The following is a 20,069-nucleotide window of genomic DNA, read 5'->3' as shown; positions in this document are numbered from 1 at the left end:
CCATCTGACACGACTTCAGGAAGTGGTTTGCTCCTGTTGCGGCTCTCAGCCAAGGAGTCCTTTTTCGTATCGTCGATTTCGTCACTTTTCCGTTCGCACTAGCTACAAACACACATTTTCGCTTACTTTTTGTTCTCTTCTCGCTCCCCTAATATGGGGAAGCGAACCAAACGTAAGAAGGGTGATACTGACACTGACTCGAACTCGGCCTCTGACCTCGACAATGCCCTGGACGTAGACGATGGAAGTGTCGCCTGCCCCGCTTTTGCTGCCACTTCACCTGATGACCCTCGCGCGCCCCAGGCCATGACCGTTGGTACGCACAGTTCCACCGTGGTGGGTGGACAACAGGCTTCGTCTCCGTCCAACGCCCCCAGTTCCGACCCTCGCTCGTCTTTGACCACTCCGGTGCCCGCTCGCCCTGATGCTGACCCTCGCTCGACAACGACCAGTGTTCGCCAGCCCTCTGAGCCAATCCTGGATCCTCTCGGATCGTACGTTGTCGTCCAACCTTGTGATGAAAATGTGTCGTTTCGAAAGATCAACATTTTTTGGCCATCAAAGCAAATCAAGGCTATCTGCGGTCCATGCGAACTCAAGATTGAAGCGCCAGCAAACGGATCACTCATCATCAAAACAACCACTCGCGCGCAAACCAAGGCCCTACTCAAAACAGCTGAATTTTGCGGCAAACAAGTCAAAGTCTCGCTGCACCATGCCAGAAACACCAGTAAGGGCACCATCTTCGCGCCTGAGCTCCGCTTCATGACGGAGGACGAGATCCTAGCGGAGCTCAGAGATGAGCAAGTTTGCCATGTCCGTCGGCTGACGACTTTCAGAGATGGTCAGCGTCACGACACCAGCCTGCTTGTTATCACCTTTGGTACCACCCGACTTCCAGATTCGCTCACCGCTGGTTACCTTCGTTATAAAGTAAGAGTATTCATTCCAAATCCACTCAGGTGTTTTAAATGTCAACGGTTCGGACACGGCAGCAAGTACTGCAAACAGAGTGCCAGATGCTTGAAGTGCGGCGAGACTCCTCACGAGGGATCTGCCTGCACATCACCCCAGAAATGCCTGAGCTGTGGAAGTGCTGATCACGCCGCCAACTCTTCTCAGTGTCCCACGTGGAAAAAAAGAAAAAGAAATTTGTTCTGAAAAGGCAAAGACAGGTGTGTCGTACCCCGAAGCACGGCGCACCGTTGAAACTAAAATGTCGTCGCAGCCCAGCAAAACATATGCCCAAGTAGCAAAAGCCACGATGGCCACATGTGCAACACAGACCGACCCTATCACCCATCTGCCTCCTCTGAAACTTCTCAACCCTCGCCCCTCGGTTTCAGTTGAGTCAACTACGCAGACCCAGACGAAACATGCCGTTGAGTCGCCCTTGGCTGGACGTTCGGATGCCCAGGCGCCCGTGCACCCCTGTCCCCAGGTCGGCCGGCGTTCCAGCCCGCCGGCTGTGAGTGATTCACGCGCGGGTCAGGCCGTCCGGCGTTCTAGCCCCCCGGCTATGAACAGTCGGCGGCCCGGACCCTCTGGCCACCACACAAACATCACCTCCCCTTCCCCCACCACAACACCTGTCGAAACACGCCCGAACGAAGACCGCCGGTCCCGTCCACCGGTGAGGGTGGCGATGGGACGGCCTAGGTCTGTTTTGTTCGGGCGATTCCCATCAACCGGTGGGAATGGATCCCTTCATCACTAAATGTCTTTCATCTTACAGTGGAATTGTCGCGGTCTCATTTCAAAATGGTCCGAAATGAAAGCACTTTTTGCCGTACTAACTCCAATCATCATTGCCGTACAGGAAACATGGTTTCGTCCCACCGACACATATAACTTTAAAATGCCAAATTACTCGTTATATCGCTATGACACGATGGACGGTGAGCGTCGCCAAGGTGGGGTGGCGCTGTACATCAGTCAAAAATTAACACACACGCCACTCACTCTTAACACACCTCTTCAGGCTGTTGCAAGTTCAGTTCGACTGCATGGCCGTACCATCGATATATGCTCAATATACATTACACCAAATTATAATAATACGGAGCTCTTACGGCAACTTGACCAACTCGTTGCTCAATTTCAAAACCCTTTTCTCATCCTCGGCGATCTCAACGCTCACAGTCCAGCTTGGAGTAACGGCACCCAAGCCGTTAATCGCCGAGGACATTTGGTTGAAGATTTTATTGATACACACAACTTAGTCCTGTTAAACAAAGGCAATAATACTTATCACCACTTACCCACTGGTAACAGAAACAGCCATCGACCTGTCGCTGTGCTCTCCCTCAATAGCAACGTACTTTGATTGGACTGTTGAGGGAGATATACACGACAGCGACCATTTTCCAATTAAACTTTACACCACTTTTGACGCAACCGCTGACGAAGTTTTGCGATCCATACCCCGCTGGAATTTACGAAAAGCAGACTGGGCCAAATTTCAAGAACTTTGTTATGTGAACCGTGACTGTTATGAATCACCAGAGCAGGGTGTTGGCCTCATTACACATATTATTCATGCTGCAGCAACCGCGACAATTCCACTAAGTAAAACGCCATCACGCCGCATCCCAGTACCATGGTGGACGACCGAAGTTAAGAACGCTATTGCGCGTCGGAAACGTGCTTTCCGCTGCTTTCGTCGCCACCATGATATACCTCATCTTCTTGCCCGAAATTATGAGCGTGCTCGAACCAGACGAATTATAAGGAGTGCCAAACGTCATTCTTGGCAAGCATACATCCAGCAGTTCACTGCTGCTACTCCCCTAAGCCAGCTATGGGGACTGGTTCGGGCACTTTCCGGAAAACGCACCTCTATTTCATTGCCCACTTTACGCATTAATAACCAAACCATTTCGGCAACACCTCTTATCACCAATGCTCTTGCTGAAAGTCTTTCTCAGTGTAGCTCATCCGGAAATTACCGACCAGGATTTGTGGAAGCTGCGCAAGCCCGTTTTCGTTTACATACTGATTGTTTTGTTTCCGATAACACCGAAGACTATAATTTACCATTTTCATTTCTGGAACTACAAAAGGCTATAAAATCCGCCGGCAACACCTCAGTTGGTCATGATCAGTTACACTATTCTTTTTTTCGTAATCTTTCAGAAGATATGCTTCGTTTTATATTGGCAGTTTTTAACGATTTGTGGTCAACCCATGTCTTTCCTGACGCCTGGAAAGACACCATCATTATTCCACTTGCAAAGCCAGGAAAAGACACCAAAGATCCATCAAATTATCGTCCCATTGCACTTACCAGCTGTCTAGGAAAACTTTTTGAGCGGATGGTGGTGAAGCGAATCTCTTGGATCGTAGAACGAGACTGCCTGCTTACAAAAAATCAATGTGGTTTCCGACACAATCGTAGCACAATAGACCATGTCATCAGACTTGAAACTGACATCAGACGTTCCTATAAACATCGACACAACACAACTGCTGTATTCCTGGATATTAGCCGAGCCTACGACATGGTCTTTAAACCTGCACTAATTTTCAAGCTCCATCAGTTAGGGTTTAAAGGCCATTTGGCACATTATCTTATTGGGTTTCTTTCCGGCATCAGACCATTTCGTGTGAGATGCAGATCCGCCGTTTCCGACACTCACCATCTAGAGAACGGCCTCCCACAAGGGAGCTGTATCTCACCGATTCTTTTTAATTTTATGATAAACGATTTATTTGACTCATTACCATCGGGTATTTCCTCTTCACTTTTTGCGGATGATAGCGCCATCTGGTGCTCAGACACTGAATATGACCATTCGCTGCCACGGCTCCAAGTCGCCCTAAACAAGGTGCAGCAGTGGTCAGAGCGATACGGGTTCCGCTTCTCCACTCCCAAATCTGCAGTTATGATTTTCGGCAAAAATATGCGTGGTACTCCCAATTTTCGGCTTCGACTAGATGGACACCACATTCCTTTCGTTTCGTCTTTCAAATTTCTTGGCATCGTACTTGACTCCAGATTATCGATGCGACGGCACGTGGAGCATGTTCGCTCCAAATGCCTAAAAAGACTAAATTTATTTAGATGCATTTCCGGGTCGACATACGGTGCCGACCGCCAATCGTTATTACGTCTATACAGATCCTTAGTTCTTCCCATCATTGAATATGGCTCCGTGGTATATGCAGGAGGCAGCCAACACACTCTCAAACCACTATCCACCATACAAAATATGTTTTTGCGAGTTGCCCAAGGAGCTCTGCGTACTTCCCCGATTTCAGCGCTTGAAGTGGACGCGCATGTTATGCCTCTTGCCCTCCGACGAATGGAACACACATTGAGATACATCACAAAAGTGCGACAAAATCCCAGTCACCCAGCATATAAATCCATACATGTCTTACCTCACATTCACCATAACTACGTAGGACCGGCAGAAACGTCGCTCAGGGACTTACAATAGCATCTCGAACCACTATCTACTGTACCACTCTTCAGTTTACTTTACCGCCTTCTTCCATGCCACCTGTTTTAATAGTACCACCATGGCAGTTAACCCCTCGGAAAGTTATGCTTCTTTTTGATGATCCCAAACGCATTTTCACAATAAGTTATTTTCAACAAACATTTAATCGTCTAATTTTCAACAATCAAAATAGCAGCTTTATTTACACCGATGGCTCCAAGGCCAATAACCACACCGGATGTGCAGTTATTTGCACTGAACATTGCCATAAAAACTGTCGGTTACCGGATGGCACCTCAGTATATTTGGCTGAATTATTTGCTCTTTTCCTTGCATTGCAACACATTCAACAACACACCCACAAAACGAAGACAATAGTGATTTGTTCGGATTCAAAGACAGCTGTGCAATCTCTTATTGGCCCAGACTTCACACACCACCTCCTTGTTAAAATCGTCAATCTCTATCATATATTACATACACAGGATATGAATATCAAATTTCTATGGATTCCAGGACATACAGGCATCATGGGCAATGAACGGGCTGACCAACTAGCCAAGGAAGCTTTGACAAACCAACACATCATGGAGATCCCTGCTGATCATGCATCTACAAAACATTCCATTCGCACAATGACAAAACATTTTGGCAACAACAATGGACCGATACTACCAGAACACAACTTCATGATATCAAACCAGACATTACACCTTGGCCATCAACGCATCGTAAAGACCGTCTGGAGGAGAAGGTGCTAGCCCGTTTACGAATCGGACACACTACACTCACACATAGTTACATATACTTAAGTCAACCTCGTCCTCACTGTCAACCGTGCGATCATCCACTTTCGGTTAAACATATTGCTATTGAATGCACAAAATATCAACAGCACCGCAAAGATATGCAGGCTTTCTGTCGTAACCAAAATATCGAGTTTTCTTTAAAAAACGTCCTTGGCGATGACCATCCTGAACTGCTGAACATTGTCTTTAACTTTCTCAGACTTGCCGGTTTGCTTCAAGCGTTGTAAATGTCAATAAACGTACACTTTTCTTCACATACATAATTACACCAATTTAAAATAACATCATCCAGGCGTGAAATGGTCTGAACAGGCCGAAACGCCTCAAACAAATAAATGAAATGAAATGAAATGGCGGAACTCATACTTACCTGGCTCAGGGGATACCGTGATCACGAAGGCGGTTCCCCCAGGGCGAGGCCCTTCCATTGCACTTCGGTTGGGTTGACCCCTGCGATTACCCCAAATGTGGGTAACTCGGGAGTACAATTTTTGTTAGCGGGGTAGGTTGCGTTCGCGCTCCAACCCTATTTACCCTCAAGTGAGACAATTCCGCTCGGGAAGAGCGAAAGCGCTCCACACGAGTGGAGTGCGTTAAGCACATGGGAACCACACTTACCCTGTTTACATGGGCAGCTGTGATTCGAATTGAGCCGGGACCCGTCCTCGATCCGAACTATCCGGCCCATGTATACACTCACGCGCCGTCCCGCTGATTCGAATTGTGCGCCGGAAGAAATCCCTTCCCGTGAGAGGATCATCCGTTCAGGAAGGGATTTCGTCCGAATTATCGGCCGTAAGCTGTCTAAACAAAAAAAAAGAAGAAAAATGCCTGGCGCACGCAGTTCTGTTCATGGCCATTCCAGCTTTGTTTGGTGTTGCCGCTTTTCCACGGGTTTTTTAGCTATTGCTCCAGACGGTCCAAGTCCAAGATGGTAAAGGAAAAGAGAAAGAAGGTGAAGTTGACACCATGCTGCTAAAACTACTCTTATTATTGAGGGCCTTGAGTGGCTAGCAGCACAGAAATGCTCACGTGATTTAGCCTTGCTAGGCGCTTGATCTATGCAGACAGCAGGCGTCGGCGGTGTTTCGTGTTATCTTTCCGCCTAAAGGTTAGATTAATTTACATCTGGGGCAGGCTCCATGCTTCCAAAAGCCAGATGGAGGTAATATGGTCATTTTATATAGCTTTGACTTGTTCTCATTTTAATTTTTGGATTGCTCAAAATTCTTGCAGAGAATGCCTCCAAGTTTCTTTCATTAAGTTAATACCTAAAGGCCCCAGGAGTGTTTTGCAGATGTTCCTTAAATTAGGATGCTGGTTGCTTGTTAGTTAAATTTGTGTGAGAAAGGTAGCTTAAAAATTGCTGCATGATATGACGGATGAACAAATATAGATCATTGCAGTCAGCTCGGAATGTGAACTTTTTTAATGGTAGGACCGAAATTGGCCAATGACGGGGTCAGAACAGCAAGAAAGCAAATGTGAACACTGGATGAAAATAGTTGTCATCATTACTCTGCTAAATCCAAGTTTGTGTGTTCCATGTGCAGGAAAACAGTGCATAAACTAACACCTAACACGATGGCACATGCTGCATGGAGAACACGTCTGTGTTGCATATCATCACCTGTTTTTGTACTGGTGATTAAACATGTCACCTTGGTGCTTTTTGTGATGGGTTGTCTTTGCAGGCCATGAGGTAGGTACTTCAACTGTTCAACAATTCTTGCAGGGAGTACCAATAGTTTCTTTCATCAAGTGAATACATAAATGCCCCAGGATTGATTTTGCAGACATTCCTCCTGTGACTTGAACATTTGGTTGACCACCTATTGGCAGGAGGGATGTGCTGGATATTGGTGACTGGCTCGTCAAGGAAATATGAAGTTACATCACACTGGTAGAGCAAATGGCAAGGAAGCGGGGGCTGGAATATTTGTTTTTGATGCGATTAGGCTGTTTGTTGCTTGTCGGTTTAATGTGTGTGAGATAGGTAACTCAATAATTCCTGCATGATGCAAAGGATCAACAAATATAGGCAATAGATCATTGCAGTCAGTGCAGAATGTGAACTATTTTTAATGATGGGACCAAAATTGCCCAGTGATGGTTCCAAAATGTCAAGAAAGCAAATGTGAGCACTGGATGAAAATAGCTGTCATCAGTACTCTGTCAAATCCAGGTTTGTGCATTTCATGTGGAAGAAAACAGTGCATAAACTAAGTAAACCGAACATAATGCCACATGATGTGCAGAGCACATCTGTGGTGCACATCATTACCTGTTTTTGTACTGGTGAGTAAATATGTTACCCTGGTGCTTTTTTGTGACATGTATATTTGCAGCCATGAGGTGGATAATTGAGCTGTTGTTATAATTAATCATTTGTTATGAATTTTGAGCCCAGATTGCTTTTGTCATGACAGCTCTGGGGCTGGTTCACATGTTATGATCTTTGGACTGTGCGAACACAGCTGTTTGTGCCACCTAGCCATCAGTCCATATCAGCCAATGCTGTTGACTGCAAAGATATCAAAGCAGTATTTCAACCCTAGTATGTCAAGAAAGCAAATAGCTGCATTCTGACTTGCCAGTCCATGCCAAGTCTAAATGGCAATGCTGCCCTCAGGTACCGACGATGCATTGGATGGGGAAAGACAACATAGTTACACAATTTTTGCCACTAACTATGTAGCATTCATGAGTCATTTCTGTAGCTTAGCTCACTGTTGCAGGCTGCTCATAAATGCATTAGTGTGGGAGTAGGTAAGGTGTTTCTTGGGCTGCGCAAAGTAGATGACATGATGCTGGGTGGCATACTGATATGAGTGTGGTAAGTTTGTGAGTGTCATTGGCCAGTACAAGAAAATAATGATTTCCTGCTAGCCAAAGTTTCCCGCTAGTAAGAATTTACATATGACACTGCTTATGTGATAGATTTGGCAGTGCTGACTGCGCAACTCTTGTGTTTCAAGTGCTATGGCTTGTGCTGTAGCTATAAAGCCTATGAGTCCCGCACAGATCATTTTTCCAACGGAGTCCATCTTCCTACTCGCCCTCAAAGCTGTCTCGCGCCCACCATAGCTCGTGACATTCGCCATCCATACGCAGAGTACCGGCCTTTTTCTTCTTGTTTTGTTCAGTTCGCCTCAAAAGCGCAGTTTTCGCCCATAATCCGTTCCTTGATTCGAACTATCGACCGTTAATCCGACGTAAAGCCGCTTTCGCCCATGTAAACGCCCCTGGCCGAGAGGGTTAACGTCGCATGATCCGTTCCGATCTTAATTCGAATTATCCTCGGCTGCCCATGTAAACCGGGTAACTGGACGTATTCAGATAAGGTTGTCCGGCGGGCGGAGACGCTCTGTAACGTTGTTCGTGCCGTAAGGAGCGTACGATATAAAGCACGTTCACCTGTTCATCTGACACATAGAGAGTACAGACAGTGGTGGTCCCATTTGTAAACGTAACACTGAGACAACTTAAGACACACAAGCCCGCCATGGTGCCTCTCAGGATTTCAATATGCCAGCTGATTTGTTTTGTGGGACTCTTCGAGCATGAATACAGACCGCTGAAAATTTTGTGAGCCCAAACAGACGCCAAGTGACGCCCACATGCCTTGTCTTGCATCTGTCGCCTCCGAGCACCTCGCTGAAGCTTTACCAATACCGTTGTGATTGCCTCCTCACATGTGACGTGGCCACCGTACGGTGGCCGTAAGAAATTCGCGAATACTCATTTGAGTGTTCCCCTCCACGGAAATCTTTAGTAAAAGGCGAAAGATTTGTGCGTTTTGAAGGGAAACCAGAGATCCCGCCTGGCGCGTCAACTGGGAAACCGAGCATGTGTGCTGTGGATGCCTATCACTAGTTTATAGCGTGGCGCGACCGTTTCGTGTCCTTCTACCTAATGCTTGGACCGGTGCATACACGTGCGTGGTATGCGTTTGTACGCTCATGGATACAAGTTTAGAACCACGCGCGGCTACACTGGAAAATGTCGCAAAATCTTGAAGACTGGCAAAACAAGTTGTCAAGTTGATGTCGGTCACCTAGTGGCAGACACGAGAACTGAAGGTTTGCAGCGATCATTTGTGTTTGGTGGTTTTGGCTTGTATGACGGCTTGTTGACGGCGCCGCGACGAAATGGTGCTGCGCCGTCCCCCGGCAGCCTCAAGCCTGCGTTCAAGGTTAAACGGCCGTCCGCACGTGTGATGGGCCGCAGTGTTTCATTGTTGCCGACCGGTTGTGGCATCTCGCACCGACCTGTGGACAAAGGCGGGTCGGAAGTCGGAGCGACCCGGGAGTGGTTTTACATGCCGACTTGTGTTCGACTCGAGTTGATTCATTGTTCGGCTCATCACTCAATCGTCTTTGAGTGAGGCGTGAGCTGAGTGCACTCGTCGGGAAAAGTTCTGCTTTGAGTGGTGAGCTGAATTACATTGCCTGCAAATTTCATACGCTGAATCGTGAGCCAATCATTTCTGACAAAGTTGTGTTAGGCCGTTTAGTCATGGCGTGCCAATGCTGTCGTGTCATCATATGACTCAAATGAGAACGGTCACATGAGGAAACAGCAGGTTCCTGACAAACCAACAAACCATTTGAGAGTGTTGAGGTGAACAGCGTGCAGTTGCAGTATGCGTTGGTTGCGCAGTTTTTCATCCGCTTTTTTGCAAACTCATTACAAGCGCGTGGCGCGTGGCGCGTGGGTTGGCGGCCGTCTGTGGTAGGTGGATGGGCGTGCGGTTTTAATTGACTGTTTGTTGCATCCGTGGCAATTATTGCGAGCCGTGGTCAATGCTAGGTACGTCATGTCCATGTTCGAGTTGGTCTGCGTAGGACATAGGAAGTGGGAGCTTTGCTGATCTATAGACCGGTACGATTCTGGTACTCGTTTCTCATTCCCCAGTGTTGCTGAAAGGCGATACCATTCAACATTCACCCACTTTATTTTTCACATTTCCATACATGGTTTATCATATGCCTAGGTGGCAACACAGGCTGCTTGCCACTGGGCATCTTAGTCTGGTGGGTGCAAGATTTGTGCTCTTGCAGATGTCAATACATGGCTCCTAACCGAAGCAGCAAGTCTCAAGGTGTTGCGCCTTCTGGTTTGATTTTGTCCTGACACAAAGAGGGAAAAATGAGTTTTTCTAACAGCTGTTCTTGTTGCATCATGATGTAGTACCTAGTCGCAATCCTGGGGTACAAAATCTCCTGGTATACATTATGCCAGCAAACGTTAAGTTTTCCGACACTGGTTGTGCTTATCCTTGCTGGCTCGCTGCTGTTTACGCGTGTCCAATTCCAATTTAAAAGAGATTGACAGCGTCCAGACTCGTTTGAACTGCCGCTTCTAAGAAAAACAAGCACTCCTTTGTCCCTCGTGAATGATTCCACCTATGTGCTAACGTTTTGCCTACCTTATCGGCACATTGCTCCCGAAGTCCTTGCTCAAAATCGTTAGGGCGCCTTTCTCATCAATTCTTTGGCACGCTACACCACAGCTGCGCTCTAGGCAATGTTAGCCGGAGGCCAAGGGAGGAGGCCTGTCAACACTTCTTAGATGTTGGTATTTGTTTCTTCTAATAGGAATACACAGGACACAAGAACTTTCTGCAAAGAAGACAGCAGCCTTATTCTGATTAATATTCGCAAGTTGCATGGGTATATCTCTTGGCCGGTGTTGTGTTTTGTTTGAATTGGTGCACTCCGTTTGTCTGCATGTTTTTGCATGTTTGGAGTAGCATTGCATTCCGTATCCTTACCCCAGAATTGACATCTGGTTTTCACAATTGGGGAAGCTGTACTTCAATACAGGCATAGCTGCCCCATTTAATAAACCACGGTCATGAAACAACACGGATGGGCAGGTATGTTTGGTATTATAGCTTGAAAGCATTACAGCAGAGTATCATTGTTTTAACATAAGATGTTTAAATGATATAAGCTGAAAAGTGATACATTGTGCGATACAGCCTTTTTCCAAACAGCTGAAGTTAAATGTTCTCGTCACCAGGTCATAAAGTATGTAGACAACCATCAATTTGGAACACATGACCACTGACCCAAACTGTTCATGCAACCGCTGTGACACCCTGTCATCAAATACCAGCTTTGCACCCATCATACCGGATATATGTGTGCACCAGTAATGTGACATGTTGACAAGAAAGGACATGCAACATCTGAGTGTGGCATAAGCAGGCATGAAATGCATAGTAATTATGTTGATAAGTCATGGAGTTCGTTTGGTAATGAACCTACACTCATTCGTACATGACACCTTGAAATATTAGATCCTTTTATCCGAAATTGGTGGCAACCTTGAACCGAGTTCAGCGTTTTACGAAGCACATGAGGTGGAAATGTCGCCGCGAATGTCGCTGGTACACCAGGTATGTTCAGTGCATCATTTTCCCATTTGGAATTACACAAGGGATCTTCGAATGCGTACAGCTTTTACTGCCAGTGTTAGCCTTATCCGCACGAGACTGTAGCAACCAAAACAACGGCCATGCATGTGGCGCACAGTTACTCGCCACATGTAAGCCGGTGCATTCGTCATTCCCTCCTCACTGATTGATTTAGCTGTCAGGAATGTATTTGTTCACGCATGACCATCGGTTGGATTGATAACAAAAAATAAATTGAAGCTGTTGCAAAACCCAAATGCATATTACACAACCAAAATGAACCGTAGATAGTTGCCAAATTCCCTTAGGCGTGTATTTAGAAATAAAAGCAAGCAAGAGTATGTGAGGATGGGTTGTTATGCCAGTCAGGTTTTTATAACAATGTTTTTGCGACTTGCCACGGTACGCGACCATAATGCTCATCTGTTCATATCCACCATTTTCCTTTCTTCATGCATTCTGGATGCATGCCACTGAGATACATTAAACTCCGATGCATATCATGTCACACGTCTAACTATTGTAAAAACGCTTTGACAAAATTCGCTGAAGTAACATCAAAGGGAAGAAACAACCCACGCTGCCATCTCGTGGCAATCGCAACACCTTAAAGGGAGTATCCCCCTTTGTGTACTTTTCACTTATTGTTACATCATCCGCGTCCGATTTGATCAGTAATACTAACTTCTCAAGACTTCTAAACAGCTCAGAACTTCGATTTGAAGTAATCGGCCCTGCGCGAGAAATCTCATTTGACTCCCTGCTCACCACTATGAAAGTAGTACACTCCATTAACTCTGCTTTTTCACTGAAATACGTTTTTACACCTAGGAGCCACACCCGACCACCGTATTCGTATGCTTAAAGTTCGTTGGGGGTGTCACGTTCCAAAAACTGGTCGCTATGTTACCGTGAACTCATGCAGGAGTCGGTTTTCTGCGTCGCCGCCGACGCGAGAGTCACTTTCGGGTGGCCGAATGCTACAACGACCACCAAGTGGGGTGTCACGTAATTGACACCCTGTGGGGGGGAGTCGCGAACCTCCAAGCTATCAATTGCAGACTCCCATAAGTTTTCCTTTGACCCCACAGCATGATAATCACGCTTTCATAAGGGGCTTGACGCCCTCACTAGGAGTTGCCTGGCACATGCCCAGACATCCCTGTCGCCATTACGCTTCTCTCTTTGCCATTCATGCTTTAGTGAGCAGCTCTGGGAGCTCAAGACATCACTGGGTAAGAACATTTACCTGTTCATTCTTGACTGTACTATGCAAAGCTTGTGGAATGATGAATATCCAGAATGCACTGGCACGTGCTTTAGCGCTGCGGTATGGAATGCTGTCTAGTCTGGGCGTAATCACTACACCATTGACCGCTTTCGTGTGGGACTGGTGTGCAGATTTGTTCATATTGGCCCATCCAACCATGTCATTCCCAATGTTTTATTCCAAGATGCCGACCAATTATGCACTGTTACCTTAATCATTGTTCACAATTCTTTAAAACATGATGAGGGAATTGCACAGTGATGCAGCTAAGGAGGGGGGGGGGGGGGGGGGGGGGAAGCAGTTCCTTCCCCTAGGCCCACATTCTTGCGATATAGACCGATTCAGACAAACTATTAAGGCTCTGCTCAAGCTATCAATGTGTAGCTGCATCCTCCCCACGCTATGCCCCTTTGACAATCCTGGTTGTACCGCCTGTGATTGTGCTTGGCGCAGGAAAGCTTTAATGAGTAGACAACAGGCAATAATTATCAGTGCTTCAGAAAACAGTGCTTCAATTTAGGGAAGGTACCCACCACACTTTGGCCATTTTATAGAAATTCTCACCTTGGCTTAGGACCCAAGTGTTGGATTGTGTCAGAAACCACCACGATGTCAATTGGAGGAACACATGTTATTGTGAGATGGCATATTCAGGCAGTTTGTCACCAATTTTTGATCCCCAGACATGTTCACATTGCTCATTGGATTAAATGATACATATTTACACAAGTTATCACATCTGTCCTTTAAGAGTCAATTGACTCCTGATTTACAAGGTTGATATATGTACATAATTAACCGTGGCACGACTGCCTAAGACATCTTGAATTGCATTTAGGTCTATGTCTTACACATAGGCTAGTATTTTAATTATGTATGCACTATTTTTGTGATACATCATTTACATGCGACCGTAAAGCTTACATTAAATTAGGTACCCGTGGAAAGTGATACCTTAATGTTGATAACTAAAAATATAACAGCTTTACTATACTTCGCTATATGTAAGCACACATACACATATATATATATATATATATATATATAATACAAATATAATAGCTTCTCTGTACCCATTATTCATTGAGAGTTAAACCAAGCCATGTGGCCCACCTCTCCATCCTTGTCATAATCAGATTCTGAATACAAGATGATGAGATGTCCCTAAGAGCTCCTGTCGTGTAGATACGCATGTTGTCTGTTATTTAAATATCAGTTAATGAACACTTTCATATTGCGGCAAAAGGTAACAATAAAGGCCATGACCACATCTACCCAGTGTTGGAAAACTTGACGTTTGCTGGTATAATGTATGCCAGGAGATTTTGTACTCCAGGATTGCGACTAGGTAAAATGAAATATTTTGTACTCCATCATGATGCAACAAGAACAGCTGTTAGAAAAACTCATTTTTCCCTCTTTGTGTCAGAACAAAATCAAACCAGAAGGTGCAACACCTTGAGACTTGCTGCTTCAGTTAGGAGCCATGTATTGATATCTGCAAGAGCACAAATCTTGTACCCACCAGACTAAGATGCCCAGTAGCAAGCAGCCTGTGTTGCCACCTAGGCATATGCTAAACCATGTATGGAAATGTGGAAAATAAAGTGTGTGAGTGTTGAATGGTATTGCCTTTCAACGATACTGGGGAATGAGAAACGAGTACCAGAATCGTACCGGTCTATAGATTAGCAAAGCTATCACTTCCTATGTCCTACGCAGACCAACTCGAACATGGACATAACTTAACCTAGCATTGACCACAGCTCGCAATAATCGCCACGGATGCAACGAACAGTCATTTACAACCGTACGCCCAACCACCTACCACAGACGGCCGCCAGCCCACGCGCCACGCGCCACGCGCTTGTAATGAGTTTGCATAAAAGCAGATGAAAAACTGTGCAACCAATGCATACTGCAGCTGCACGTTGTTCACATCAACACTCTCAAATGGCTTGTCAGGAACCTGCTGTTTCCTCATGTGACCGCTTTCATTTGAGTCATATCATGACACGACAACATCGACACGCCATGACCAAACGGCGTAACACAACTTTGTCAGAAATGATTGGCTTACGATTCAGCGTATGAAATTTGCAGGCAATGTAATTCAACTCACCACTCAAGCAGAACTTTTCCCGACGAGTGCACTCAGCTCACGCCTCACTCAAAGACGATTGACTGATGAGCCGAACAATGAATCAACTCGAGTCGAAAACAAGTCTGCATGGCAAACGACTTCCGGGTCGCTCCGACCTCCGACCCGTCTTTGTCCACAAGTCGGTGCGAGATGCCACAACCGGTCGGCAGCAATGAAACACTGCGTCCCATCACGCGTGCAGAAGGCCGTTTGACCTTGAACGCAGGCTTGAGGCTGCCGGGAGACAGGGCAGCACCGTTTTCGTCGCGGCGCAACAAGCCGTCATACAAGCCAAAACCACCAAACACAAATGATCGCAGCAAACGTTCAGTTCTCGTGTCTGCCACTAGGTGACCGACATCAACTTGACAACTTGTTTTGCCAGTCTTCAAGATTTTGCGACATTTTCCAGAGTAGCCGTGCGTGGTACTTAACTTCTATTCATGGGCGTAGAAACGGATCCCACGCACATGTATACACCGGTCCAAGCATTAGGTAGGACACGAAACGGTCGCGCCACGCTATAAACTAGTGATAGGCATCCACAGCACACATGCTCGGTTTCCCAGTTGACGCGCCATGCGAGATCTCTGGTTTCCCTTCAAAACGCACAAATCTTTCGCCTTTTACTAAAGATTTCCGTGGAGGGGAACACTCAAATGAGTATGCGCGAATTTCTTACGGCCACCGTACGGTGGCCACATCACATGTGAGGAGGCAATGACAACGGTATTGGTAAAGCTCCAGCGAGGTGCTCGGAGGCGACAGATGCAAGACAAGGCACGTGGGCACCACTAGGCGTCAGTTGGGGTTCACAAAATTTTCAACGGTCTGTACTCATGCTCGAAAAGAGTCCCGCAAAAACAAATCAGCTGGAATATTCAAACCCTGAGATGGCTTAGGTGTCTAAGTTGTCTCAGTGTTGTTTGTTTAGAAATGGGACCACACTGTCTACTCTATGTGTCAGGTGAACGTGCTTTATATCGTACGCTCTCTACGGCACGAACAACGTTACAGAGCGTCTCCGCCCGTCAGACAACCTTATCTGAATGCGTCCATCGTGGTTCCCGCGTGCTCGACGCACTCCACTCGTGCGGAGCGCTTTCACTCTTCCCGCGCTGACTTGCCTCATTTGAGTGTAAATAGGGTTGGAGCGCGAACGCAACCTACCCCGCTAACAAAAATTGTACTCCCGAGTTACCCACATTTGGGGTAATCGCAGGGGTCAACCCAACCGAAGTGCAATGGAAGGGCCTCGCCCTGGGGGAACCGCCTTTGTGATCACGGTATCCCCTGAGCCAGGTAAGTATGAGTTCCGCCATTCACATTTGGCACTACATCGTCCTTGGCAAGGCACGACGGCGCGCAATCAATGTATTCATCTGTCCACATCTCTCAAGTTCCGCTCTCTTCATGTTCTGCATTAGACGGTCGTTGCAACACATTTCAAACACCCTGCACGACTCATCAAACGCTTCTTGGTCGTCCAGCAGCACTTTCGAAATTCGCTGAAGCAACCTGTCACCAAAAAGCCACGTACAACACCATCTAGTGGCGACTGAGGTAACCTCCTGGAATCCGCACACGAACGCTTGCTTAATGACCAAACAGCTGGCAAAACAGACAAATACACGGTGCAATATTTTCGTTTTAATGCTAAATTCGCGAGGAAGAAAACAAACCGGCCCCGTGCCTCGCACCACTGAACATGCCTTTAAACGACTCAAATGACTATTTCGCTTTGCCATCTGTTGAGCAAGTTGCGTATCCTTGGTTCCAAGTCCGCCACCTAGGGCTGCAATACTGTAAGGTGGCTGTCAGTTGGGCTGCTTATCAGCCGTCGCGTTCGCAGTAGCTGTTAGCGGAGACGCCGCACGACAAGCGTCACAACGACTCGCTGTGTTCGGCCACGTGAGACACATCCATTCGCTGTGACAGCTTCACTTAAGGGTCACGTATCTACAGCTGGCAGCACTGATGAACGTCTTCTTCGTTCTAGAAAGCTCGGATCGATAGTATGGGTGTTGGAACTGCCCCCTACGGCACGTCTTCTGGCTCCCCTACAGCACGCTTTCCGGATGGGGGACGATATGACGGAGCTCCCCGACGGTCTCAGCGTGACGTCTTGAGGAACTCGATCGGGGCAGAAACGGACTGGAACACCGAGTGCTCTTGGCGACTCAGATCTGATAGCCTGTTCACGTTGGTGAGAAAATGACGACCAGCGTGAGAGGAAAGGCCTGCCGTCACGTCTTCATAGATGCCGGAAGGCGCAGAATCAGCCATCAGCCGCTCGTTTTCATTCCTTCTTTGTCGCGAGGACACGGTTGCTCGACTGCCAGCGCCAACAGCAGGCACGTTGCAGGTTGTTCAGACGCACATTTTTACGCACCGGGGATGGGGGAGGGGGCCAATACTACTGATATCATTGTTTCTAATAGGTAGAAGTCACGTTGTTCAGTTGTATGTGGTTTACCTTACGAAAGAACGTTGCGTAAAAAGTCCACGTGTTCTCATAGTTGCATCGCTTTCTGCTACAACCAGCAAAACTTCCTTGTTCGCGTCTTGCCACGTCACTGGAGCGGCATTATGACTGACGTGTACAAGTAATTGGTTTTGTGTGTGACCGTTCACTGCGACGTTGGATTCCCCATCGTGTTCGCCCTTTCTGTCAGGATGAGGGGCAGGCGTGGCCATATAGTTTCAGAAGTGTTGTCAAGTCTCAAAGAAAATGCTCCACAGTTGTATGACGTTTTGAACTGAAACAGCCATCTTGAGGACCTTTTGACGCAGTTCACCGTCATGTCCTTTTTAAGACCCGAAACGCTCTGGCTTCTGAGTTACACGCCTGCAAAAGTGCAAAAAGGTTCATTGGGAGCCAATTTCAAATTGCCTCGGCAATAATGATGTCATAGAAACGTCATGCGATCGCGGTCATCATACAGCCTGTTTCCTGCATATGGTCAAAACAGCATGGCCGCTGGTACATTTGCAAAAGTGAACATGCGGCACGTATGATACCATGCGCGGAAGATGATTGGCTGTTAGTAAGATTTTGCTGCTGAATGCGTGTCGCGAACGTAAGCGTGAGCACTTTCGGGTTGTGCGGCACTCGTGAACAGGCCATTTTTCCGATTTTCTAGGCCGCAGGTCAATGTTTTATACTTGTGAACCCGTGAAAGAAAACAAAATGCATCACCTAACGCGTAACATGTGTTACGCGAGAACATGTCGGTGCGAGATGCCACAAGCGGTCGGCAGCAATGAAACAATGCGGCCCATCACGCGTGCAGGCGGCCGTTTGACCTTGAGCGCAGGCTTGAGGCTGCCGGGAGACGGGGCAGCACCGTTTCGCCGCGGCGCAACAAGCCGTCATACAAGTCAAAACCACCAAACACAAATAAATCGCAGTAAACCTTCAGTTCTCATGTCTGCCACTAGGTGGCCGACATCAACTTAACAACTTGTTTTGCCAGTCTTCAGGATTTTGCAACATTTTCCAGAGTAGTAGCGCGTGGTTCTTAACTTTTATTTATGGGCGTACAAACGGATTCCACGCACATGTATGCACCGGTCCAAGCATTAGGTAAAAGGACACGAAACGGTCACGCCACGCTATAAACTAGTGATAGCCATCCACAGCACACATGCTCGGTCTCCCAGTTGACGCGCCAGGCGGGATCTCTGGTTTCCCTTCAAAACGCACAAATCTTTCGCCTTTTACTAAAGATTTCCGTGGAGGGGAACACTCAAATGAGTATTCGCGAATTTCTTACGGCCACCGTACGGTGGCCACACCACATGTGGGGCGGCAATGACAACGGCGCTGGTAGAGCTCCAGCGCGGTGCTCAGAGGCGATAGATAAGACACGGCACGTGGGCACTACTATGCGTCAGTTGGGGCTCATACAATTTTCAGCGTCCTGTACTCATGCTCGAAAAGAGTCCCACAAAACAAATCAGCTGGCATATTAAAATCCTGAGAGGCATAATGGCGGGCTGATGTGTCTAAGTTGTCTCAGTGTTTAGAAATGGGACCACCACTATCTGTACTCTCTACGTGTCATGTAAACGTGCTTTATACCTTACGCTCTTTACGGCACGAACAACGTTACAGAGCGTCTTCGCCCGTCCGACAGCCCTATCTGAACACGTCCGTCGTGGTTCTCATGTGCTTGACGCACTCCACGCGCGCGTAGCGCTTTCGCTCTTCCCGCGCTGATTTGTCTCATCCAAGTGCAAATAGGGTTGGAGCGCGAACGCAACCTACCCCGCTAACAAAAATTGTACTCCCGAGTTACCCACATTTGGGGTAATCGCAGGGGTCAACCCAACCGGAGTGCAATGGAAGGGCCTCGCCCTGGGGGAACCGCCTTTGTGATCACGGTGTCCCCTGAGCCAGGTAAGTATGAGTTCCGCCACACACATTTGGCACTACATCGTCCTTGGCAAGGCACGACGGCGCGCAATCAATGTATTCATCTGTCCACTTCTCTCAAGTTCGGCTCTTTTCATGTTCTGCATTAGACGGTCGTTGCAACACATTTCAAACACCCTGCACGACCCATGAAGCGCTTCTTGGTCGTCAAGCAGCACTTTCGAAATTCGCTGAAGCAACTTGTCACCAAAAAGTCACGTACAACACCATCTAGTGACGACTGAGGTAACCTCCTGGAATTCGCACTCTAACGCTTGCTTAATGAGCAAGCAGCTGGCAAGACAGACAAATACACGGTGCAATATTTTCGTTTCAATGTTAAATTCGCAAGGAAGAAAACAAACCAGCCCCGTGCCTCGCACCACTAAACATGCCTTTAAACGACTCAAATGACTATTTCGCTTTGCCATCTGTTGAGCAAGTTGCGTATCCTTGGTTCCAAGTCCATCACCTAGGGCTGCAATACTGGAAGGTAGCTGTCAGTTGGGCTGCTTACCAGCCGTCGCGTTCGCAGTAGCTGTTAGCGGAGACGGCGCACGA

The 20,069-nt window shown here is 47.2% G+C and overlaps 6 non-coding genes across 6 annotated transcripts; 3 read left to right on the top strand and 3 right to left on the bottom strand.

The window, feature by feature from the left end:
* The first annotated feature begins 5,616 nt into the window (after nucleotides 1-5,616).
* On the top strand, nucleotides 5,617-5,783 carry LOC119094667 (U1 spliceosomal RNA). The gene has a single exon (XR_005093808.1). It is a non-coding gene; the product is annotated as a U1 spliceosomal RNA (small nuclear RNA).
* A 3,175-nt stretch (nucleotides 5,784-8,958) lies between these two features.
* LOC119094649 (U5 spliceosomal RNA) lies at nucleotides 8,959-9,072 on the bottom strand. The gene has a single exon (XR_005093790.1). It is a non-coding gene; the product is annotated as a U5 spliceosomal RNA (small nuclear RNA).
* A 6,605-nt stretch (nucleotides 9,073-15,677) lies between these two features.
* LOC119094655 (U5 spliceosomal RNA) lies at nucleotides 15,678-15,791 on the top strand. The gene has a single exon (XR_005093796.1). It is a non-coding gene; the product is annotated as a U5 spliceosomal RNA (small nuclear RNA).
* Nucleotides 15,792-16,234: 443 nt separating this feature from the next.
* Nucleotides 16,235-16,401, bottom strand: LOC119094638 (U1 spliceosomal RNA). Its single transcript, XR_005093780.1, has one exon. It is a non-coding gene; the product is annotated as a U1 spliceosomal RNA (small nuclear RNA).
* Nucleotides 16,402-18,771: 2,370 nt separating this feature from the next.
* On the top strand, nucleotides 18,772-18,885 carry LOC119094648 (U5 spliceosomal RNA). The gene has a single exon (XR_005093789.1). It is a non-coding gene; the product is annotated as a U5 spliceosomal RNA (small nuclear RNA).
* A 449-nt stretch (nucleotides 18,886-19,334) lies between these two features.
* LOC119094640 (U1 spliceosomal RNA) lies at nucleotides 19,335-19,501 on the bottom strand. The gene has a single exon (XR_005093782.1). It is a non-coding gene; the product is annotated as a U1 spliceosomal RNA (small nuclear RNA).
* Between the last annotated feature and the right edge of the window lie 568 nt (nucleotides 19,502-20,069).

The sequence above is a fragment of the Pollicipes pollicipes genome, unplaced genomic scaffold (genome assembly GCF_011947565.3).
Source record: "Pollicipes pollicipes isolate AB1234 unplaced genomic scaffold, Ppol_2.1 Scaffold_4002;HRSCAF=4701_pilon_pilon_pilon, whole genome shotgun sequence".
Lineage (NCBI taxonomy): Eukaryota > Metazoa > Arthropoda > Thecostraca > Pollicipedomorpha > Pollicipedidae > Pollicipes > Pollicipes pollicipes.
The sequence above is the reverse complement of the archived record's forward strand: the minus strand, read 5'-3'. Positions and strand labels throughout refer to the sequence as shown.